The sequence below is a fragment of the Panthera onca genome, chromosome F2, assembly GCF_046562875.1.
Source record: "Panthera onca isolate mPanOnc1 chromosome F2, mPanOnc1 haplotype 2, whole genome shotgun sequence".
NCBI lineage: Eukaryota > Metazoa > Chordata > Mammalia > Carnivora > Felidae > Panthera > Panthera onca.
Genome location: NC_138356.1, coordinates 56,008,174 through 56,034,146, shown reverse-complemented (window position 1 = coordinate 56,034,146; position 25,973 = coordinate 56,008,174). Strand labels below are relative to the sequence as shown.

Below are 25,973 nucleotides of genomic sequence, written 5' to 3'. Positions count from 1 at the left end.
TTGTGTATTATATTGTTTCCTATTTTTAATAACAAGGACTAATGTGAAAAAAAAAAAAAAAAAGAAAGTTAACCTGAGGAATCAAAATGAGAGACAGTGGTTTGGTATATATAAACAGGAAAGGGAAAAGGATAGTTCCTGTGAAAGAAGATTGGCAGTCTCAGGACAAGGTATTATTTCATCTTTAAAGAGGATGACATGGGGCGCCTGGGTGGCTCAGTCGGTTAAGCATCCGACTTCAGCTCAGGTCACGATCTCACGGTCCGTGAGTTCGAGCCCCGCGTCGGGCTCTGGGCTGATGGTCCAGAGCCTGGAGCCTGCTTCAGATTCTGTGTCTCCCTCTCTCTCTCTGCTCCTCCCCCATTCATGCTCTGTCTCTCTCTGTCTCAAAAATAAATAAACGTTAAAAAAAAAAAAATTTAAAGAGGATGACAGTCCCTCTATTAAAACTAGATAGTAATATAATAATATATAGGTGGATTCATGTATGTTTGCACTTTGGCACTGAGAATGCAAGGAGTTGTTACTGACATTCTCTTTTGTTTATTTTTTTTTTTTTAACGTTTATTTATTTTTGAGACAGAGAGAGACAGAGCATGAACGGGGGAGGGGCAGAGAGAGAGGGAGACACAGAATCCGAAACAGGCTCCAGGCTCTGAGCCATCAGCCCAGAGCCCGACGCGGGGCTCGAGCTCACAGACGGCGAGATCGTGACCTGAGCTGAAGTCGGCCGCCCAACCGACTGAGCCACCCAGGCGCCCCTTTTGTTTGTTATTTTTATCTACTGAAAGAATACAGAAGTGGTGGGAAAAGGTTAAGAAAATAAGTGGTAAGCATGAAAATAGAAAATGCATGAAGTAATAATTTTTAAGTAGCAGAAGTTAATGTATGATTTCAAGGGGGCATTAGTGTAAGTAGGTTTCAGTGTATGGTATAACTTATCCATAAGTGCTTGCTGCTCCACTATTTATGATGATATGAGGATGTTTAGGTTTAGGTTTTTGTGAGATGGAGTTTCATCCAGACAGGTAAAAAAAAAAAAAAAAAAAAAAAAAAGCCTTTGGTCAAGAGTGTTATTAAAATGATTATGTATTAATTCTATAACAGTACAAAGAAAAATATAGAAAAATGAATTCTGAGGTGAGTTGTAAAAGAATGAGGGTTTAAAAAAAAAACAGAAGGTAAACAAGTGGATTGTATGCACCTAAAGAATAACTAAAAACCTATAGAAATATATTCTATAGGATCGCACTATGCACAGTTTGGAAATAGCAAAGACTTGGCTCTGTCTGGATCTCTTGGAATCCTATTAGGGGCTTAATGACCTAATACGCTTTGAGGTATCTCAACCAAGCCTGATCAAAAAAATTTTAGTAGATGAAGTACTGTTCAAGATAGAGTACAGTATTACCCAGAGGAAGATAAACTGTAGTTCAGATATTTCCAAAAGTTATCAAAGTAGTACTGAAAGAGACTTCCACTGTTAAGTCTCTTTAAGTACTTTAAAGTACTTAAGTACTTTAAGTACTGATAAGTACTACTTATCAAAGTAGTACTGAAAGAGACTTCTACTGTAAGAAATTCCACTTACAGTAATTTGGATGAATTAACTGAAAAAGCATCCAACTATAGAACATCAAAAATTCTGGGCAAAGTAAAATACACCTCCCTTTTATCCAAACTTGTAATCAAATAAGAGAAATATCACAGACCAAAACCAAAGTGGAGTCAGGATTCCAAAGTGGAAACATAATTTTGAGATCCTAGTGGATATAAGGTCCTTTGCCAAAACCTAGTACCTCAGCATTATGTTTTAATATTCATACAGAAAAGACAGACTCTTAACTTTAAAGAACAAACTAATGGTTTCCAGAGGGGAAGTGGTTGAGAGGGTGAGTGAAATGGATGATGGGGATTAAGGAGTATAGTTGTTGTGATGAGCACCAGGTGTTGTATGTAAGTGTTGAATCACGAAATTGTACACTTGAAACTAATCTTACACTGTATGTTAACTGGAATTTAAATAAAAATTAAAAAAAAATCAAAAGACAAGGTCTTAGATGCACTATTGGTAGAGATTCCTTTATTAGTATGAACTTGAATGAACAGAGCATTAGTGAAAGAGTGGGCAGGAAAATCTTGGCACCCTGGGAAAAGAAGAGTCTTCTTAAACTCAGGTGTATATAGGAAAAAAGGTAGTAAAATAAGATTCCTCTACAAATCTGTAATTTTAATGCTGCATTCACACTGGTGTAAAGTTTATTATTATACTACCTGAATGGTCTGGCTTAGAAACTAAATTAAAGTGGTCTCAGGTTGGTAATAAAAACAGATGCCTAAATAATTCAAGAGCAAATCCTCTCTGGAAAAACAGATCTATTCAAACCCTCATGATCCCTGACAATGACATTGAATGTGAGTTCACAATAAAACTTTTTAAAACACAGGGAAGCAAGTTGATATAAACAGGAACAAAGAATAGAGTCTGAAAGTATTTCAGTTTAGAATTTTCACATACTACTGTTAGAATACAAGAAAAATAATGAAAAAAACATAAAACAAACACTAATCATAAGAAAGCTAATTATAAAAATATATTTCTAATATATTAGAAAGCAGTTATATTAGTGTGAGATAAAATATTGTGGCTAAAGGCATAAAAAGGATACAGAGAGTATTTGCTTAATGGTAAAGAGTTTAATGCAGTAACAAACTACATTTAAACACTTATTAAAACTGCTTCGATTTAAAACTTTTATAAAGCATAAAAATAATCTCAAATTATGTGAGACAAAATTTTTCACAAGGGCGGAAAAATGACAAATCCACTTTCATGTGTGGAGATTTAAAAGTTTTTCTGGAGCAACTGATAGATTAAACATGCAGTTTAGTAAGGATCAGAGGATCTTAAAATATACAATTAGCTTAATTGAAAGACATATGCATATATACTTACACAATATATTTTGAAAACTTATTTCAAGCACATATTAAACAATTAAAAACTGACCACAAATTGAAAGGATACAAAACCAAAATTTTATCCTACAATAAAATTAGTTTGAAAATTAATTTAAAATTTAATGAAAACTACGTAATAGTGGGATTCAGCTAAAGCACTATTTAAAGCAAAATTTAAACACAGTTCATGTATATGAGAATCAAAAGGCTAAAAGTTAATGACCAAAAGATCCAACTTAATAATTTAGAAAGGCCAGCACAGCAAATGAAAGAAAATAGAAGAAAGAAAAAGATAAACACAGTATCAGAATTGTATAGCTAAATATTACTTCTTTCAATGTTAATTATTATGATGAATTTGATGTATAGAAAAATAAAAGAAATTAGAAAGCACTAGGGAGACATAGATACAAATGAAGGACAGATTAAATGTCTTTGAAAGAAACATAGAAACACAGTTCTGCCTGTAAAATGAAAACCTTATATTGTAGCATTCTAATGTTTATTATCAAACATATCAAGAAGAAACTGAAAAATATTTTTAGAATGTAGAATTTTATAAATTTGAAAAATTTATGCTCATATAGAAATTAAATCTATAGTTGAAAGTTGTCCTGGATAGCATCCAAGCAAAACTAAATGACAGTGTGTACATGAGAATATTAAAGTAGGAATAAGTGGAGGTTAAACACTGAACAGCAAGGTGATGCATGATGTGTCAATAGCTGTGAGGAGGAAGCATCAGGAAAACAGATTTTTGAGGGGCTTAATAACTAGAAAACACAGAGATTTCTAATAGGTACTCACTCCAAAGTGAAGGATTATAAATGCTTAAGGCAATCTCAGCAGGCCAGTCTGATAAGAGCAGCCCAAACTGTGAGGGTCTTTGCAGGCCACAATTCCTAACACAAATATACTAAGAAGAAACTTCTAAGAGTAAAATTCAATGAGAAAAGAAGAAGAACATTAAGGGTGATCAAAAAAGAAAGTACAGATAAAAACATGTAAGGGAAGTAAACAAGGCCATTTTAGAAATTGTGAAGATACATCTTTTAATTATTTGTAATTACAACAGAAGAAGGAACATTAGAGCCAAGAAACTAAGGAAAACTGTCTTCTCCCCAGTACTGATTCCCTTCTAAGAGTATGGGTCCAAGGTCTCTCAACCTACACACTGTTGATAGATTGGACCAGATAATTCTTTATTGTGGAAAGCTGTCTTCTGCATTGTAAGGTTTGTAGTCATATCCTTGGTCTTACCCACTTGCTGCCAGTGGCAATCCACCAATTAAGAGAACCAGAAAAGTTTGCAGACATTTCCAGAAATTCCTGGGTAATAAAATTATCCCTAGTGGAGAGATCATCTCACCTAAGCATGAGCAATAGAAAATAATCGTGGTTGATTGTTGCAAGTTATTGCAAAGAGAAAAAGGGAAAAAGAGAATGAGAGAATGTCCTTATCCACAATGAAGGCACATCAGAAAGATAAATCCGTAAAACACATACTCAAAAGAAGCAGAAAGAAGTGTAAAAAAAAAGCTATTAAAAATCATAAATAATAATTAGGAAAGTTTCGGATATGAGATATAACAAAGGATCTAAAAAGAAAGTTGACAAAAGTTAGATAAAACTTTTTGTGAAAAATTAATTATAATGTCATAAATTAAGGCTAAAGTAGAAGGAATACAAGAATGAAGAAACACCATGTTGGTGGCCGTGACCATGAGATCCACTGACGCATTATGTATCACACCATCCAGAAGATTAGGGGATTCACCCAGAGTTAATACTGCCATCTTGAGAAGAGCCAGGGAAACCCCATTGCAGTAATAAAATGCAAAAGTGCAGGTATAAACCAAATAGGATATCCAATATCCTTTGCGTTAGTCTGAAAATGTAACATTTAAAATGTAATGATAAAAACGAGTTCAGTAAAGTCACAGGATACAAAATCGATGTACAGAAATATGACGTATTTTTATACATCAATAATGAAGTAGCACAGAGAAATCAAGGAATTGGTCCCATTTACAACTGCACCAAAACCATTAGATACCTAAGAATAAACCTAACCAAAGAGGTAAAAGATTTGTACTATGAAAACTGGAGAACACTTACGAAAGAAATTGAAGAGAACACAAAGAAATGGAAAAGCATTCCATGCTCGTGGATTGGAAGAACAAATATTGTTAAAATATCTATACTACCCGAAGCAATCTACACATTTAATGCAATCTCTATAAATACCACCAGCATTTTCACAGAGCTAGAACAAACATCCTAAAATTGCATAGAACCACAAAAGACCCTCAATAGCCAAAGCAAACTTGAAAAGCAAAGCTTTAGTCATCAAAATCCTGGACTTCAAGCAGTATAACAAAGATTTAAGCATCAGGAAGGACAGTATGGTATTGACACAGAAATGGGCACAGAGATCAGTGGAACAGAATAGAAAACCCAGAAATGGACCTACAGTTACATGGTCAACTAATCTTTGACAAATCGGGAAAGACTACCCAATGGAAAAAAGACAGTCTTTTCAACAAATGGGAGTTGGGAAAACTGGACAGCAACATACAGAAGAATGAACCTGGACCACTTTCTTACACCATACTCAAAAAAATAAATTCAAGGGGCGCCTGGGTGGCTCAGTCAGTTAAGTGTCCGACTTTGGCTCAAGTCATGATCTCACAGCTCATGAGTTCAAGCCCCACTTGAACCTGGAGCCTGCTTCGGATTCTGTGTCTCTGTCCCTCTCTGCCCCACCCCCACTCATGCTCTGTCTCTTTCTGCCTCTCAAAAATCAACACTAAAAATTTTTAAAAAATGAAATAAATTCAAAATGGATGAAAGATCTAAATGTGAGACAGTAAACTATCAAAATCCTAGAAGAGAACACAAGTAGGAAACTCTTTGACATCGCCTGGAGGAACTTCTTTCTAGATAAGTCTCCTGAGGCAAGGGAAACAAAAGCAGAAATTAACTATTGAGACTTGATCAAATAAAAAGTTTTTGCACAGCAAAGGAAACAATCAACAAAACTATAAGCCAACCTTCGGAATGGGAGAAGATATTTCCAAATTACATCTAATAACGGATTAGCATTCAAAATCTATTAAAAAAAGGTCTCAAACTCAACACCCAAAAAACAATAATCCAGTGAAGAAATGAGCAGAAGACATGAATAGACACTTTTCCAAAGAAGACATACAGATGGCTAACAGACATATGAAAAGATGCTCCACATCAGTCCTCATCATGGAAATATAAATGAAAAACACAATGAGCTAACACCTCACCTGTCAGAATGGCTAAAATTAACAACACAGAAAACAAATGATGTTGGGAGGATGCAGAGAAAAGGGAATGCTCTTACACTGTTGGTGGAAAGGCATATTGGTGTAGCCGCTCTGAAAAACAATATGGAGGTTTCTCAAAAATTTAAACATAGAACTACCTTGTGGTGCCTGGGTCGCTCAGTTGGTTGAGCGTTAACTCTTGATTTCAGCTTAGGTCATAATCTCAGGGTTCATGAGATCAAGCCCTGTGTTAGGCTCCATGCTGATAGCACAGAACCTGGTTGGTATTCTGTCTCTCTCTCTCTCTACCTCTCCCCTACTCATGCTCTTTCTCTCTCTCTCCCTCTCTCAAAATAAATAAGCTTAAAAATATATATAACTACCCTAGGACCCAGCAATCGTACTACTAGGTATTTACCCAAAGGATACAAAAATACTGATTTGAAGGGATACATGAACTGTGATATTTATAGCAGCATTATCAGCAATAGCCAAATTATGGAAAGAGCCCAAATGTCTGTCAACTGAAGAATGGATAAAGAATACACACAATGGAGTATTATTCAGCCATAAAAAGGAATTAAATCTTGCCATTTGCAATGATGTGGATGGAGCTAGAGTGTATTATGCTAAGTGAAATAAGTCAGAGAAAGACAAATACAATATGATTTCACTCATATGGAATTTAGGAAACAAAACAAAGGAATAGGGGAAAGAGAAAAGAAGAGAGAGGGAGGCAAACCATAAAAGAGACTTTTAACTATAGACAAACTGAGAGTTGCTGGAGGGAGGTAGGCTGAAGGATAGGTTAAATGGGTTATGGGTCTTAAGGAGGGCACATGTTGTGATGAGCACTGGGTATTTTATGTAAGTGATTAATCACTAAATTCTATCCCTGAAATCATTATTATACTATATGTTAACTAACTAGAATTTAAATAAAAACTTGAAACATAAAAACAATTAGTATAAGGAGACCTTCCAAAACATAAATAAAATGTAATAATAAAATTAAGGATTATTCCAAGGCAAAATGTCAAGCAAAGGGAAAAATCTTTTTTTCCTTTAGCTTTTCCATCCATATTTACATTGATTCTGGATTCTTACTATTTCAGCTCACTGTCAATATATTCTTTACCTTCTTAATTTATTTTAGGCATTACAAGCTATATATTAATGTGAATAAAGTTCATTTTTATCTGATTTCTGATGGGCAAAACTTGATAGGATGATGTTGTGTGCTTTTAATATTTCCATTTAACATAAATTACTTTATTAGAATTCTTCCAAAATATTGTTTAGGCAAAATAATTTTCTTAGCTAAGAAATTCTAATACAAATTGGATGGGGGTATCTGTTGGGTTTAGAGGTACTTGATAAAATTAAAAATTATACATTGGAAGTTTCCACTTTTACAGATTGCCTTCCAACAATGGTCAGACTAAACACATACTGGATTTTTAAGTATTCTTCAGAATAAAGGATATCCCAATAATTGAGGAATTTATATTCTAATGAAGACTTTCATTCTGAGAAGATTCTACTTCCATTGTGTGATTAAAAACACAATGCTATGTTCTTGGAAAGCATACAGATGCTGACATTAAAGAATACTCTTAAGATACTAGAAGGTATGTTGTAGTAAAAACTGTGTTTTGATGATAGGAAAAGAAGAATCATCTTGGAAACTAAAATAAAGTGTACAAAATATCAAAGTTTAGGGTAATGAACTACAAAGTTCAGTTAAAAAATAAGCTAGATATGAAACAGCCGAAATGTATCAAATAAATAAGCTCTACACATATACAGATATAATATGCCAAGCTTATTCATTTGCTTTGCTTAATGTTATTATATTAACTAGTTTATTAATCTATACTGTTTTTTTAATATTTAAAGTGAACATTTAAAAAATATTTATTTTGCGAGAGAGAGTATGAGTGTGTGGGGGGGAGGGCAGAGAGAGAGAGAGAGAGAGAGAGAGAGAGAGAGAGAGGAGAATCCCAAGCAGGCTCCATGCTCAGCCAAGAGCCCAACATGGGACTCGATCCCATGACTGTGAGATGGTGACCTGAGCCACAATCAAGGGTCAGATGCTTAACCGGCTGAGCCACCCAGGAACCCTTGAAATGAAACTTTTAAAGAAATACTTTGTGTAAAAAAAAGCATTACAAGTTGTCACGTGCTAATGGAGGAAAACTTGTTGGAGCATATACTATTGTTGAATTAAAGATCAACTCCAAATCCCAGTTCAACTGGTGGTAGTTTAGAAATCCACCTCCGCATCAGGGTATAACTTGAGAGATCTGTGCACTAAAGGGAACTATCTTTCTAGGAGTGAAATCAAGAAATTATGACAGCAGAATATAATTGTGTTATTTTTTATTTAAAGAGAAAATCAATAATTTTCTAATATTTTCTTCCTAGGGTAATATGATGTTTTGTGAAATATTTAGTTGTCTCTTGTGTATCAGCATTTTTAATGAAACAATTGTCATAAACAACATATTTTTACTTTTTAATGTGTTTTTATTTTTTTAAATTCACACTAATATTAACATACTCTAACTGTAAACAAAATGTTAGACAAACATGCATTCATAGTAAATTTTGAATATAATTTTCAACACCCAGTTCATGTTAAAGAAATGTATCTGAATTTGAGAATAGCAGATTTTTAAAATAGTTACACATTATGAGTGTTTAAAATCACCCAGTTTATTCACAGCTTGTGAAATTGCTGGTTTTAGTTTGCAGAAAAAAAAAAAAAAACAACTCTGCCAGTGTTGAATTTATAGAATAACGTTTGAAAAAGGAAGTATTTATTTATTTGATAGTCATGATACCAAGCCTTTTTGGAAAATTAGCACAAATCATGAAATTTTCTCACATAGGCATTATAAGAAATTCGTCTAAAAATTGTCCAACAGGAAATTGGTATTATCTGTGAAAAAGACCTTTATTAAAGATTCAGCTTGAACAGCTTCATGTGAACCTCACGGAGGGCACTTGGCCCTTAAATCCTCAGATACTGTCACTGGCTTTGTCTGTTCCTTGTGACTGACATGTCAGCTTTCGTTTCTGAATCTCAAAATCCCTGATGAATCTATATTCTTTCTGGTTCCTGATATCTCAATCTCTTTCAAAGATGAAACATATTTGTGCAAATATTTTGTATAACTTTTGGCTCGCTGAATTTGGAGCTGGAGAGGATCAGTGGAACATTCTTATTTATAAATAAATCTACAGAAGGGAAGTAAGAATTTCAGGATTTTTAAGTGGCTAAATTATTCCAAAGTCAAATAAAGTTTAAAAAATTGGGATGTGTTAACCACCAGTTTCTGCTTTTAATTTACATTTTCCCCAGATAGCTAAGAAGAGAAGAGAAAGCAGTCAAGTGAACAGTGGTATATATATTTTTGATGCCACTATTTACACCTTGCTCTGTCTCTGGCCTCTCTGCACTACTAGCAGTGGGTTCAGCATCAAAAATGAAGCCAAAAATAGGCTGAATGTAGAACTAGAGCTTTGCTCTCCTCTGCCTCAGGAAAAACACTTCAGCAAAGCCAGTAAATCAGATAGCATGCATTAAGTGTCTATTGCAAGCAAACCACTAGGTGAAGTTATCTGAGATAAACAAAAAGTATTAAGAGACAGCACCTTTTATTTGGAAGAACTTATGTTTTGGCTATAAAACCTTTAAAGAAAGTAAACAACTAAGGTATAAATACACAGTAATATATAGTTTGTATATGTGTCCAGAAATTAAGAAGTGCTTGAGGAATGGCGTAACCATTTTAAAACGATATGGAAGCAAGCTTGCATGGAATATACTTACCAAATACAGACTTTGAATATCAATATATGTAATAATAGTATCAGATTATAATCTGAATGAAGTAAGATTAAGTCTATACTCATATAATTAATGAATGAATCAACAAGGGAAAAGAAAAAGTTCTCTTTTATTTTAGAATACCAGCTAGTAAAATGTATAAAAACTAGTAGAATTAGAGAACCACCAAGTGGCAACCAAAATAGTTACAGTTTACCAGGGAAAAATCATCAATGGTTGCTAAAAATGTTGCTAAAATGAGACATAGGACTTTGTCTAGTTTCGGAGCATCTCCTCACCACACACTCATTAATTACAGACATATAATTAGTAACTTTCTGGAGAAACCTGGCAGATGCCACCTTAACCATGTTACCAAAATGAACATCACCAGTAGTGGAAGAAATCAAAATCATGTATCACCTAATAAAATATAAATGAAAAATACAGTTCTGATAAGATATAATGAAAAGAACATAGTTCTGTGATATTCCTGTCAAAAATTCATAACTACAATCTAAGAGAGGGAGGGTAAGGAGAGACATCAGAAAAACCTAAACTGACATACTCAACAAAGTGGCAACCTTACAGTCTTCGAAATATTAAGATTATGAAAAGACTAAGGAGTTGTTCCACATTGAAGGTGACTAAGGACACATGACAATTAAATACTAGGTGAGATCCTGGATGGATCCTTTTGCTATAAAATTCTTTATTGGCTATGAGGTAAAGTTTGAATAGAGTTTATAGATTAGGTGGTAATATAATTATCGATATTATTTCCTGATTTTTATGGTTATGCTATATATATATATTTTTTTTTCTTTTTTTCTTAAAGCAGTTTCAGTTTCTTGGCACAGCAAAATAGAGAGGAAGGTTCAGAGATATCTCATATACCCTCCTCCCTCATTAATAAACACTCCTGTCAGAGTGATACACTTGTTATAACTGAGGAACCTTGTTATCTTGAAACATCATAATCAACAAAATTCCATAGTTTGCATTACAGTCCACTCTTGCTGTTGTACATTCTTTGGGTTTTGACAAAGGTGCAATGACATGTACCTACTATTATAGTATACGGTGTATATTTACTATTCTAAAATGCTCTGTGTGCATTTATCCTTCTCCCAACCCCTGGAAATCATAGATCTTTTATTGTCTCCATAGTCTTGCCTTTTCCAGAATGTCATACAGTTAGAATCATACAATATGTAGTTTTTGTTTTTTTTTTTTCAGATAGGCTTCTTTCACTTAGCAATATGCATTTAAGCTTTCTCCATGTTTTTTCATGCTTGATAGCTCATTTCTTTCTAATGCTGAATAAAGCTGCTATAAACATCAGTCTGTATATTTTTGTGTGGACCAAGGTTTTCAGCTCCTTTGGGTAAATACTAGTGAAAGTAATTGCTGGATCATATGTTAGTAAAAGCATATTTCATTTTCTAAGTAACTGTGAAACTTTCTTCCAAAGTGGCTATATCATTTTGCATTCCCACCAGCAATGAATAGGAGTTCCTATTATTCCACATCCTTGCGAGCATTTGGTGTTGTCAGTGTTTCAGATGTTAGACCTTCTAATAGGTGTCATGGTATCTCCTTGTTGTTTTAATTTGCATTTCCTTGATGACAAATTCAAAATCTTTTCATATGCTTGTCATATGTATATCTTCTTTGGTGAGGGGTCAGTGTCTTTGGCTCATTTATTAGTTTTCTTATTGTTGAGTTTTAAGTGCTCTTTCTGTATTCTAGATAACATTCCCTTACCAGATACATCTTTTGTAAACAGTTTGTCTCAGCCTATGGTTTATCTTCTCATTATCTTGATAGTGTCTTTCACATAGAGGAAATTTTTAAGTTTAATGAGGTCTAGCTTATCAATTATTTCTTCCATGGATTGGGCTTTTGGTTTTGTTTTGCATCTGTGTTTATCAGAGAGATTGGTCTGTAGTTTTATTTTATTGTAGTGTCTTTGTCTGGTTTTGTATTTTTTTTTTAATTTTTTTTTTTTAACATTTATTTATTTTTGAGACAGAGAGAGACAGAGCATGAACGGGGGAGGGTCAGAGAGAGAGGGAGACACAGAATCTGAAATGGGCTCCAGGCTCTGAGCAGTCAGCACAGAGCCCGATGAGGGACTCGAACTCACATACCATGAGATCATGACCTGAGCCGAAGTCGGATGCTTAACCGACTGAGCCACCCAGGCGCCCCTGTCTGGTTTTGTATTAGAACAGTCCTGACCCCATAGAACAAGTTAGGAAGTATTTCCCCTGCTTTTGTCTTCCAGAAAAATTTGAAAAGAGTTGGCATAATGTGTTCCTTAGATGTTCGGTGAAATGTTATATATTGTAATTTTGTCAATATTCTAGCTATTTGTTGATTCATGGTTTTGCCACTTACGTCCCAGAATGTCACTTCTGCCCCATTCTGTTGCTCAAATAAATTAGTAATCCTGACCTAAATTCATGGTTTCTTTGAGATGCTGACCTTCAGCTGTGAAGAAGGTGGGCAAATAAAGCATGAGGTTTAAAGCTTTGATTTGGTTTTGGGAGAATTATAAGTAAAAGAAAATCTTCTCCCAACCCAGAAATCCTTTCCATAAAGTTAGTAGAGAAAGAAAATACTTTTAGTATTGAATAAGCATTAAATCAGAATGTGATGCACATCACAGGCAATCCACAAAGAGATTGCAAAGACAGGAATCTCACTGCCTTATGTAGGTAAACATATACAACCCATTACATGCATGTTTTTCATGATTAAAGAATAGCTACTTCGTAGGTAAGAAGACCTGATAGCACTCACTATCACACACAGTTTACACAAACTTCACGTGGTAATTAGGGGGACCATCTGTGTTAGCTTATTGAGTCTATCCAGAGGACAAAACAAACTTCTCATGTCTTTATATGAGTTTCGCAACCTGGAGCAAGGTGCCTATTGAAATTAGGCTCCTAACTGACTCCCAAACTGAGAAACAGGAGTGCTATCTTCCCTTGGTGTTTACATTTCAAAGTGATGGCTCCTGGGTTTTTAAGAAGGACATCCATGGTTCAGAAAGCCCACAAAAATCCCATTTTATTTTCAAATAATTTGTATGCGTTTCACAGAGAGGAGAAATTATTTAGAATTTTAAGTTTTCTTATGTAAATACTCTCAGAAAAAGGAGAGGAAGGGGAATGGGGTCGTATTTTCAGAAGATAATTAAGCTTCTTACTTTTAATTTTTGTTTATTCTTACAGTTAACAGTTGGCACAACGTCACAGGAAACTTTCTAATCCCATCTTTCCATGACATTTTTGGGAAGGGACATCCATATATGATTGAAATATACTACATCTCTGCAAGTCATGATCCCCAAGTTTGAAACTCTACCTCCAGCTGATTCATATTTTCTATTAATTGTAACTATAGAGACTTAATTTTCTTCCATTATCAAATATATTTTTGTTTATTCTGTCTCTTATTTCAGAATTTTCTCTTGTACATTGCAAATGTGACTGGAACTTCTAATTACCCATGTATGATTTAGTTTCAAGTTTCTTAAGTATCCTGTTTGTTCCTCTAAATTTGCCCAAGCTTGTGTAAATTATTGAAATCCCATAAGTCTCCCTTGATCTGGCAGATATTGGATGGACTTAACTCTTTCTTTATAAACTAGACTTCATGATTATTTATTTCCTAATTCAAAAACACTCATATTAGTGTTCTTATGAAGTGTTTCAGTTAAAGTCACGGGAAACAAATATTATCTTTTGATGAGCTATTGAGAATAGTAGTGAATATAACAAATACACAAGTTAAGGGAAAATAAGAAGAGTGAACTCCTCAAACATTTAAATGTTATATGGTTGGTCTTTTACTTAAAAATTAAAAGAGACTTATTGAGAAACTGCCAAATATATATGGACGTATCCAATATTGTGAGACATTAAAAGGTTTTAAATAGGAACTATGTAGCGATGCTTCAATTAGTGTGTTCTCTGTAGAAAATGTCCTTTCAATGTAAGTCAGCTGAATTAAAAAATCTTTATAATTCTGATGAAGCAGACTGCTTTGCAGCTGCATGAAAAAATATTTTAATCAGGAGCATCTATTTGTTATGGGCCAATTGAAACAAACATAGCCAACCCAAGGGAAATTTATGAAGTCTATCAAGTTTATTGTCCATGTACAATCTCCTCTTTCTTTCCTGCTATGAGATTGCTAACTTCAATTTCAAATAGAGTATCCTTTGCTTTCCTCATTTTATACTTATCCATGAAATTGGGGAAGACACTGATAAGTAGTTATTTGTAGATTATGACTGTTATACACTTATTTAAACATCTTCAATTAAACAGGTCTTTAAATGTTAAATAATAGATTAAAGGCTTTTGCTTTGCTTATTATTTCTCCTCCTCCTCCTCCTCCTTCTCCTTCTCCTCCTCCACCTCCTCCTCCTCCTCCTCCTCCTCCTCCTCCTCCTCTTCTTCCCCCTCCTCCTCACACTCCTACTTCCCCCCTCCTCCTCTTTCCCTTCCTCTTCTTTCTTGGAGGTATAATACTACTAGGAGATAAGATGTTAGTATAGTAGATAGGAAACCCTGAAGTTGTAGATTATCTTCTTAATTTTAAAGTAGGTGAAGGGAAGGAAAAATAAGATAAAACAGAGAGTGAGACAAACCATAAGAGAACAAACAGGGTTGCTAGAAGGGAGGTGAAGGGGATGGGCTAAATGGATGATGGACATTAAGGAGGGCACCTGTTGGGATGAGCACTAGGTGTTCTACTCCTGAAACCAATAATACACAGTATGTTAGCTAACTTGAATTTAAATAAATTTAAAAAAATAAAAAAGTACATATGCATACACATACTCAAACAAAATGAAGTGAACCTGTATGGTTATTCAGGTCAACTAATTGTTGTTTTTGTGCATATGTACTTGTGAATATGTATGCAGACAGTTTACTTCTGGTGTGTTCATATTTATACTTTGTTTATAAATATTCATATATGTTTTTGTGTTAGTTATATGTTGCTTCTGTAACATATTACCACACATTTTGGATTAAATCAACACAAATTTATTTTATAGTTCTAGAAGTCATAAGTCTAAAGTGAATCAGCAGCAGCCTTTCTTCTGGAGGCTTTAAGGGAGAATCCAATCTGTTCCCTTGCCTTTTCCAGCTTTTACAAGCTGTCAACATTTCTAGGCTCACATTGACCTCTGTTCACATCATCATGTCCTCTTCCCCTCTGCTTTTGTTATCAATTGCCTTCTCTATCTGTGACCTTCTTGACTATCTCTTATAAGGACCCTTTTAATTATGTGAGTCTACCTAGATAATTCAAGATAATAGCCCCATCTCAAGTTACTTAACTTAATCACGTCTCCAAACTTCCTTTTGCCATGAAGGTAAGATATTCACAGGTTCTAGGGTTTAGAGCATGGATATTTTTGGGAGGCCAGTTATTCAGCCTACCACAATTTTGAAAAAAAAATTAAAATAATTTAAATTTTATTTTTTATCATATAAAAAAAATTTAATGTTTCTTTTTGAGAAAGAGAGAGACAGAGCATGAGCAGGGGAGGGGCAGAGAGAGGGAGACACAGAATCTGAAACAGGCTCCAGGCTATGAGTGTCAAAACAGAGCCCCATGCGAGGCTCAAACTCACAGACCAGAGGATCATGACCTGAGCCAAAGTTGGATGCTTACCTGACTGAGCCACCCAGGTGCTTCTATGGTTTGTTGTTTTAATTATATTTTCTCCTTTTCTGCTTTCAAGGTTAATATTAAAAAAAAAAAAAAAAAAAAAACCTTTAATTATTTTCCAAAGTAAAAGGGCACCGAAAGACTGAGACAAAATAATTGCAAACCACATGTCTGATAAAGTGTGATTTCCAAAATACATAAGGTACTCCTACAGCTCGATAGCAAAAAAAGAAAAAAAAAGGCAAAACAAAATCTTGCCAAGGATATGGAGAAATTGAAATTGGAACTCTTGTATATTGTTGGTGGGATTATAAAATGGTACAGCCTGTTAAGTATAGAAATTCCTCAAAAAATTAAAAACAGAACTGCCATGTGACCCAGCATTCCCACTTATGGATATTTATCTAGAAGAACTGAAATCAGGATCTTGAAGAGATATTTGCTCTCCCATGTTCCTTGCAGCATTATTCACAATAGCCAGCTTGTGGAGCCAACCTAATGTTCACTAAGCACTGAATGGATAAAGATAGCATGTTATATACTTACAATGGGATATTATTCAGTTTTGAAAAAAGAAGGAGGTCCTCTCATTTGCAACAACATGGGTGAAACTGAAGGTCATTATGCTACATGAAATAAGCCAGTCATAGAAGGACAAACTGCATGATTCCACTCATACGAGGTACCTCAAGTAGTCAATGTCATAAAAGCAGAAGGTAGAGTGGTGTTGCCAGGGTCTGCAGGGGAGGAAAATGGGGAGTTGCTGTTCAATGGGTATAAAATTCAGTTATGTAAGATAAAGAAGTTCTAGAGATCCACTCTACCACATTGTGGTTATATTTAACAATACAAAAATTTGTTAAAAGGGTTGAGCTCATGTTTGTTGTTATTGTTGTTTACTACAAAATGTGTCATTTGACTCAGTTACTATAAGTATTATGCAGATACTGAAACATGATTAACACCGTGAATCACAGAAATAGTGTAGAATAATAATAGACGTATCTCCAACACCATTATCACTTCCATAATTATTATGATGTATTACAGAAATATCTGATTCACAGTGCATTAAGGATACATAGTTTTATACATACATATAATTTAAAGTAAGTTATTGCAATGATTAAAAGATTTATGCTACATAGAATTTCTGATATGCATTTTATAATTTAAACTCTTGTGTTATAATATTTGAATTTCAAATTACTATCGAGAAAAAATATAAAATTAATTTTACTTACAAAGAAATAATGATAGAAATTTGATTGAAGGCACTGAATTATGATGTCAAAAATAAGCAGTCAAATCCAAAATTATTATCATAACATTACAACTTTAGTGTGTAATTTCACCTAGATATAGCTGTTTGAAATGATATATTTGGAAAATAATGTAATAGAAAATATTTAAGTTGGAACATTGAAATGAGTAGAAGTGTCTAAATGAATTTGAAAAATGGCAACTTGGATATATTTATTTTTTATACATAAAACTGAAAGTAATATATAGTTGGAATCCATAAAATAGTGGTGGTAAAAGGATAAATAATCCTTTAAAATTAAAAGCAATATATATTTATACATTCTGCAATTATCTTACTTTATAACCACAAATAATTTAATCTAAAAGGAAGTTTTCAAGAGAATACCTCTATTTTTGGACTCTAGAAAAGAAATAGAGCTGCCACTATCATCTAACCTTAAATATTTAAAATTGAGGCTACTCATGCCAACTCCTAAGAAAGAAACCCATGCTTAATACATTCTGAAATGCTGTTTCTAGAATAAGACTGCTGTATTCTTATCTTTTCAAACACACTGATATCATTAATAATGGAAATGTACTCTTAGTATAATTTTCCTAAAACATCATACTTATAGCTTCAAATGACATGTGAAGGTTAACAATGAACAGTAATATGTATTGCATTATAGTACTGAAGTAATTATGTGAGAGATAATTAAGATTACATAAAATGACCCACAGCTCATATAAATTATTTGATAACAAGAGACACCTTAATAAACATTTTTATTTGTGATACTTCCTGTTAGAAGGTGGAGGAGGACAGTATAGTATCCTCCAGTCTGAAAAGGCACTTTGAGACCAAAAACTGAATAAACCACCCCACACCATTTACACAGAGTTTAATTCAGAGTGGTTTACTGACAAGGAGATCTGGTGAATGGACTATTCACGTGGTACACAACTATTCTCTGCCCAGTCTAGACCAGAACCCACAGCGTTTTTAGAACAAGGGGATCATTTTGATAAGGTCAGAGAGAAGTTACCTAAACTGACGCCTTCTGTGTGGCACTTTAGGGAGGATCAGAACGAGCATTTCTGCATCCCGGTCAGGGCATACATTAACTTCCACAGGGTCTGGAATACAGGTCATGAGAGAGGTCAGTGTGCAGGCACAAACAAGATGGAGAGCCAAAGAGAGTCTGTATTGTCATCACTCCTACACTTTTGATAGAGAAATGGCAGAAAAATAAATTATGATTGTCCCAATCATGTTAGGAAGTAAATTAGGTGGTATCAGTGTCAGAAGGAAAGATGCTTATCCTAAGGTAGATGAACAAATGGAAATACATATAAATGCAAAATGCTTCATATTGAACAGGGCACAACTTGGAAGGGAGTTGACCTTCCACAATTATAAGGAAGTGTCCATTTTATACTTTATTGTAGCTTTCAAATAAGGATGTCCTTACCAGTTACAGATATGTTACATTTTTTTTTTTCACGAGTCAGTATTGGTAGGTTGTGTGTTTCTGAAAATGTATCCATTTCTTGAGGTTACCCAATCTGTTGGCATATAATTGTTCATAGCATTCATGTATGATCCTTTTTATGAGGTATCAGTTTTACTGTCTCCTCTTCATTTCTGATTTTATTTGCATTGTCTTTTCCCCCCTAGTCTAGCTAATTTATTAATCTTATAAAAACATATTGTAGTTTTGTTGATTTTTTTCTATTTTTTAAATTTTTTATTTCCTTTGTCTTTACAGTAATCTTTATCTTTTCTTCATTCTGTTAATTTTGTGCTTACTTTATTTTCATTTTGTAGTTACTTTAGGACTAGTAATACTTTGGGATTTGGATCAAAATTTGTATCAAAATTTTCCTTTTGGATTCTGTATGGCTGGTTTTGCTCTCACCCAGGATGCAGGAACCTATTAATTTCTGGATTTCTCACAAATGGAATTGGTCCATGTATTTATGAATGGGTGTGTCCATGAGGGGAAGAAGATTCGGGGCTTCTTACTCTGCCATCTTGCTGATGTCAAAGCCATTTACATTTTATTGGTAAGGAAAGTAAGCTTATGGACAACCAGTATACTTTACCAGCACCACACAGCTACAAAATGTCCAAGACTTAATGAAACACGAGGTTTCTCCCTGTTTTCTGTGGAGTCTCTTGTGATGTTAAGTTGGGCAGAAACATTTATTTTTTTGCCTACTTTATATGAAGCTCTAAAATGAAATATCAATGTTAATAGTTTATTCTTTACCCATGTGATAATAACAAATTTAATTGACCCAGATGGAATTTGAGCCCACAATTTGTAATTATCTTCATGTTCTAATAAATAGTAGTTTTTAAGTTTTGGTTTTGGGGGACAAGGCCAAGTCCTATTAACTAAGAAGCTTTCTGTCATTCTTCAGAGATACACTCATAACCAAGGTTTAGTAAGATCTTTTTATTCTTTGAGCAGTAACTACAATATAAAAAATCATTCTTATTTAACATTCTTATTTAACTTTATTCACTCTTATTGGCACCTATAAAAGTTGGAAGAATGTTGCTCTGGTAAGGAAAAAGAATGATTTACTTTCTAATTTCATGTCCTTAACTTGTAAATTACACTTATGTTTTACTGTTTACTTCATTAATGACATGTTTAATTAATTCCTTTTTACTTTTTGTCCAAATATTTGGCATCTGTTATGACCTCTTTGCATTGCATTTCCAAGTACATGTGGTCATTAGTGCTGATGATAGAATTTTGAATTAAGTCCATGCATTTAGGTACCTACTAGGTAAGCAAAAGTGCCTCTTTACTTGAAAACAGACCCTTTTTCATAGCCTAATGAATGCTTGTGAATTTTATGGATATAGTTGTGTCTGTTTAGTTTGACAGATGCTTTATTCAAATGAGACATGTAGAAAAAAAGAAATTAACAATGTCATGCATCAGTGAAATATGATGACCTTGATTAAATGTGACAGGCATCTTAAGGAATATTTGCATGGATCATAGGTCATGTCTAATGTTTTCTAAACTGCTGCAAATTTGTATGGAGCTCCATTAATTTTAACAGAAGTGATGTGGTTACAAATGTGAAATGGGAGATCTCCAAATATGTTAACACAAGTCAAGGATTGTCTAAGCTGCCACTCTATTGAAAATATAGTATGTTGTTTGTGCATGTTAAAATATAAAAAGCAAATATTCCCTCTTAACCAAAAATAAACTGAAGAAAAATATTATTTTTATTTTGCTGATTATTATACTGTTTTCCCCTTTACATATGCATTTGTTTTTGAGAATATTATATATTTTAAAAATATATAGAGCATGAGAGACACCTACTGGTTTTGTAAACTATTGAATATTTTAAGCAGCTATTAAAATTCTGTCTAGTTGGCAACTTTTTGAAATGCTTCATGTTTTCATTTGCTATGCATTTAAAAAATATTTTTAATAGAGTATTTTTAGAGGAATTTTAGGTTCACAACAATATTGAGCAGAAAGTTCCTAATCCCCATGTATCCCCTGCACTTGTCTCCCAGAGCTTTTTTTTCCACTATCTACAACCAACCCCCACCAGAGAGATACATTTGCTACAAGTGATGAACCTTTATGGACACATCATTATCACACAAAGTCCATAGTTTGTATTATAGTTCACTCTTAGTGTTGTTCATTCCGTGAGTTTTCAGGTGTTAGTAATTTCAGAAACCCTTAAGATGCAAACAAATAAAAATACCTATTTATCCCTGTAGAATAATTTTTTTAAAATTGTGACTATTTGAGTAATAACTTTAACCTCGATCTACTTCAGCAGGATGAATAAATTAAAATCATATGGTTTAAATTATATTCCCTACTCTTCTCTCTACCCTTTTGCCCTTCGCTTCTCCTATATTCGAAGCAAGGTATTCATTTCCTTTTTCGAGATTAATCTCGAATGACATTTTCCATGTCATTCACTATCACCTAAATAGTTATATTTTGCTGTATATGTGCTTCAATACACTAGTAGTAACTGCCTGAAGTATTGAGAGGAACTCTGTTTTGGCATGATAACAGTAGCTGCTTAACAAACTTCCAAATATAATAAAATATAATAATGTCTCTAAAAGAAGTAGAAGATTCTTTCTAATTAACCTACAACTCTAAACAGTTTTACCTGTTATCATTTATTCATAATCCATTCTAATTAATTCCAATGGATCCACCATATTTACAGTAGACTTTCAAAGAAACTCAAGCCACCAAATGAGAAAGAACATGGAGGATAGCATGTGGGAGATTTTTATGGGTCAATTCTGGAAGTGGTCATATCATTTCTTCTCTTAGTACATTATTGCTAGACCTGAAGCCAAGAGAATTCCAAAGTACACCTGAAAAAGTAGTACTAAGGAAAAATAGAAAAGTTTGGTAACAAATTAGCTGTCACTGATAGACTGAATCTGAGCTGTGCTGGAAACTACTGCAATGTGTTAATAGAGGACAGTATGGCCTGGGTTGGCTGGATAATCTGGAGCCATGTCTGTCATATTGTAATAATAAAAAGCCCCATTTTCACTCTGAAAAGTCTCCTGGTTATATAATAAACACTATAGTGATTTTTATGTATTACATACATGCTTTATGGGGAATGTCTGTCCAGAGCCTTTCCTGAAGCTTTAAATACTCAACCCTACTCTATTTTAACCCATGTATTTTAGACATGTGTCTCCTCCATTCTGTCCTTGACTACCACATTTCAGTAGTCTTTCTGTTTTGTTCTAAATCTAGGATTTTTTTTTTTTTACCCCCATCAGGCTACCATCCAGACTTTCCTTGTTTTATTGCCAGATTTTTCATATATGTAGATAGTAAGCACTACTTCTTACTTCTTTGTAATTACTTTGTCTTTTAACTTTGCAAACAAAATCTGTAGCCATCATTGAATGAAATATTGCTTTAAATGAACACTGTGATTTCCAGAGTCAGTCTGCACAACGTTTGGCAGTATTGATTCTTCCTTCTACTTTGAAATCTCTTTCTTCCTCCCATAATTGTAAACTGTTTTGGCTCTATCCCTACTATTCTACCTCCTTCTTTCTTTTCTTTTTAAATTACGCTTTCTATTACTATTCCTTTGAATCAGTGTCACCTCATATTTAGCCATATCTCTTCTTTAGTTACAAATATTTTTGTTGTTACTTTTGCTCTGAGAAGTAGAATTCGTGGTTCTTGAGAGGAACTATTGTAAAAGCAATTTCATAAATTCTTTGCTGTTCTGATGTTACATAGAATTTCTGCAATCTGACAACCCTTTGTGCATAGGTCTTTGGCTTTTCTCTCTTAAAAACACAGCAGTGGGTAGTTGCCAGTTGATTATACAATCAGAGGTCAATATGAAGCAAATCAATAGACTTCCAAGAAAAAAACAAAAATAAGGAACAAAAAAGCAGCATGAATGATAATAAGACAAATCTCAATAAATAGGATGCTAAGATAATAAAATGCGTATAATTAATAAAAGCAGAGGAATAATGATATATCTTATTCTAGAAATGAATCATTTTTTTAAAAAAGAGCTGACTAGGAATTTGAGTGTTGGTTGCCTAATCCTCACCCATTCTTGCTGTTTTATCTGCTTACAGAGAAACATATTTGGTCAGCTATTCCTCCATGTGACTCCAGGGAAGACGACCCCATTCTTTTTTCTAAGATGAGCATTTTGTTCTTCTACGCTTATTTCATTTGCTGCTTTATCAAGGTGACTTCATTCTTTGCAGTCTGATTTAGTGGGGGGCTTTATAGTTCATGCTCCAGCATTATTTGGGCAACATTTTTTGCTTTGCCCCTCTCATTCTTCTGAACTTGAACTCAATTGGATGCCATTTTAAAACTATTAGGAAAAGCGGCTTAAAATAATACAGACACCAAAGAGAAGAGTCAAACAAACAAAAAGACAAAAAAGCAAAACGATGTGACAAAGAAATGGGAACTTGGAGGCATAATTGAGCCAATTTCTATTTGTCTAAGCTGAAAGCATCTTAGCTGATACAGAAATGGAAACGACACTTATTATGATAGATCCTAGATAATGGATACAAATGAAAAGTTAGCTATTGAACCTGAAGGTGGAGCATAGGAGTCCTCCCAAAATATAGCACAAATATATAAAGATTTGGGAAAGGTTTACTTAAAGTGTAAAAATGTAAATACTTTATGTAACATTTTCTTATGTTAAAGAGAAATAGAGAAGAAGAAGTTTCAGCACTCATGCTGCCATATTGTGTAGAATAACCTTGGTCTCATTATATTAAACTATACTTTGTAAGCAAACATGTTTTGGAAGCATTTTAACATAAACATAAATGTCCAAAGTCCGTAAAAAGATTGAAGGGTCTTGGTCTTTTCATTTTATGCTTCATACTGAGTTGACTGTCTTTATTTTCTTTTCTGAAAAAAATAGAGTCCTTTGAGTTTTTGAATATAATTATCATAGATTTGAGAAAATACTCCATTTCAACTATATTGGGAATTATAGAACATATTTCATTCCTAACAGTGTATACTTGAATACTTGTATTTTCTATTTAGCTTTAAAAACAAATCAGATGTTTTTCTATTCGATCTTTATAAAGAATAAGATGTTTGAAAAATTCCATTGTTTTCTAATTTAGATATTTTTATTATGATTTTTATTTTTTCTTCAGATAGTTTAAATTTGTTTTATGGGTTTTCTTGCTGTCTTCACTTGAAGATCAATTTCTCTTAGTTTTATTTCTCTTTCTCTTTATATAAATAAAGTTTAATGTAATTCATATATATAGATTCTTAATACATATATACACTATGCTTAATACATTCATATATATGCTTAATGTAATTTTAGTTATTGAATCTGAATAATTGAGTTTTATAATTTCATACTTACCTAATAGTTTTCATATATATATATATATATCTCAATAATATTATTCCATGCAAGATCAGTCAGTATGTTGGAAGCTTCATTGAAAGGTATTTGTTAAAATAAATGCCTTTAAACATGCTTTTGGTTACTTGGAAATAAATATTTCCCAGAAGTTTTTGTTTTACTTTTCATTAAGCACAAAAGTCGTTAGGTTTTGTGTTCATTTTTAAATTGATCCATATAAAAGTTTATCTTGGGGGGGCGGCGTTAGTGGTAGATGGTACTGCCTTCTCTTGTGCAGTGCAATTTATACTAGTTTCGATGCCCTTTGAAGTTTTCCAGTGTATAAAAATGTCTTATAGTTACTACTCATGAGCACACCCACACACCCCCATGTACCCCGCCACACACAGACACACTCACACCCTAGCATATTCTCACAGGCTTGCAGATATGTTAATGGAATTACTGAATAATTGATTGAATAAAATAATAAAATATTTGGTGATTAGGAACTACAATTTATGTATTATATTTACTTATGTCTGAATATATAGCACTCACTTGATCAATAATATTTTGGTTTTGATATTGCACGATTCAAACTTTTTTTCTGATTTCCTAAAGTAATTTATGTATGAAAATCTCCAAATGATGCTTTTCTTATAAAATTTGTTCCATTAGCCTATCATATTTTCTGCTTAACATTATTTCCATAAATCTATTTATCTGGGAGACCAAGAGCAAAATCCTATTTTTCTTTGACTCAGTCATATGGCTGATATTTAATTAAAAACAAAAACTGATTATAAACTAATGATTCAGAACATCCCCCTAGGGGATCAGAGAGGAAAAGCTGACATAATATGACAGATGCTTTCTTTCAACCACCAGTAACAGGAAATACATTCTAAATATGAAAGTCAATTTATTTTCAGAAAATATATTGCTGGTATAGTAAAAACAAAATTAAACAAATAATCTTTGAAAGAGGGAGACATCAGGGTTATGAATAGTAAATCACTGCGGTTTGACCTGGAAAAAAAATAAAGGAATACTATAGTTCATCAATTGTTCATTTCTGTTTGACAGTGAATTACAACAGGGGAAAAATCTGACTTCTGTGCAGTGGATGCTGCTGCATTTTAGAAGGCAGAAGGTAAACAGCAACCTCTGTTAGCTGAGGTTTTTACATATTTCAGTCTACACAAAGTATTTCATTTAAGTGTAGATACTCGTGACTTAGTAAGATAATTTAAAAAGAAAAAGTGCCACTTACATTTCATATGAAAATTCTTCTATATGTAATATCATTCACATTGAACGTACATGTATGTGAGTAATGTGAAAATGAGCGATAACTGACAGAATAAAGATTTTATTATTAACAAATACTAGAATGCTGGACTTTAGGACACATTATGTCTTTATAATAGTTGCATAGTAAAGATATTTGCATAGAGGACAGAAAGCTATTAAAATCTATTCTAAAATTTGACTGCAGAAAAACATGTTACTAACGAGGACCAAGCTGATGGAGATCAATGGATATAAAACTATATGATATATCAGAATGAGTCTTGCATGAATCTGTGCTTTGTTGTTCAGCTAGCTAAAAACTAATGTCTAGAAGATGAAATTTGTAGAAAGAGAATATATCCAACACCACTGTTTGCTCTTTTTTTTTTTTTTTTTTTCTGCCTTCCAGCAAGAGAGTGACCGGATTTGGGCTGATAGGAATCCTGTTATACATTTTCTGGGATGTATTTTAATTTTCCTGATATAGCCATATCCTTTTCTCTTCTCCTTTCTTCCTGTTGGAATTCAGATATTGTAGTAGAGATATAGAATCCATGTTAAGGTCACAAATAATAAAACTGAGAAAAGGAAAAGAGAATCATGCAGATACAGGCCCTGATATACAGTTGATCCACAGAACTGATGGTCTTAATAATGCCTGTCATCATCTTCCAAAGTCATGTCCTTTAATATTAGCTGCATTCCATTACCTTGAGACTAAGTCA

At 33.4% G+C, this 25,973-nt stretch overlaps 1 protein-coding gene across 2 annotated transcripts in view; it reads left to right on the top strand.

Annotated features, from left to right (window-relative positions):
• The window catches only part of LOC144615073 (uncharacterized), a 430,524-nt gene that overhangs the window by 8,126 nt on the left and 396,425 nt on the right, over positions 1-25,973 (top strand). The window contains exons 2-3 of one of the 2 annotated variants that reach the window (XR_013553458.2): positions 7,679-7,891; positions 13,341-14,346. The exons of the other annotated variant lie outside the window; for it this stretch is intronic. The gene's annotated coding sequence lies outside the window, so the exon portion shown is untranslated. Of the gene's footprint in view, positions 1-7,678; positions 7,892-13,340; positions 14,347-25,973 lie in introns of those variants that run through there. 2 annotated transcript variants of the gene reach the window in all.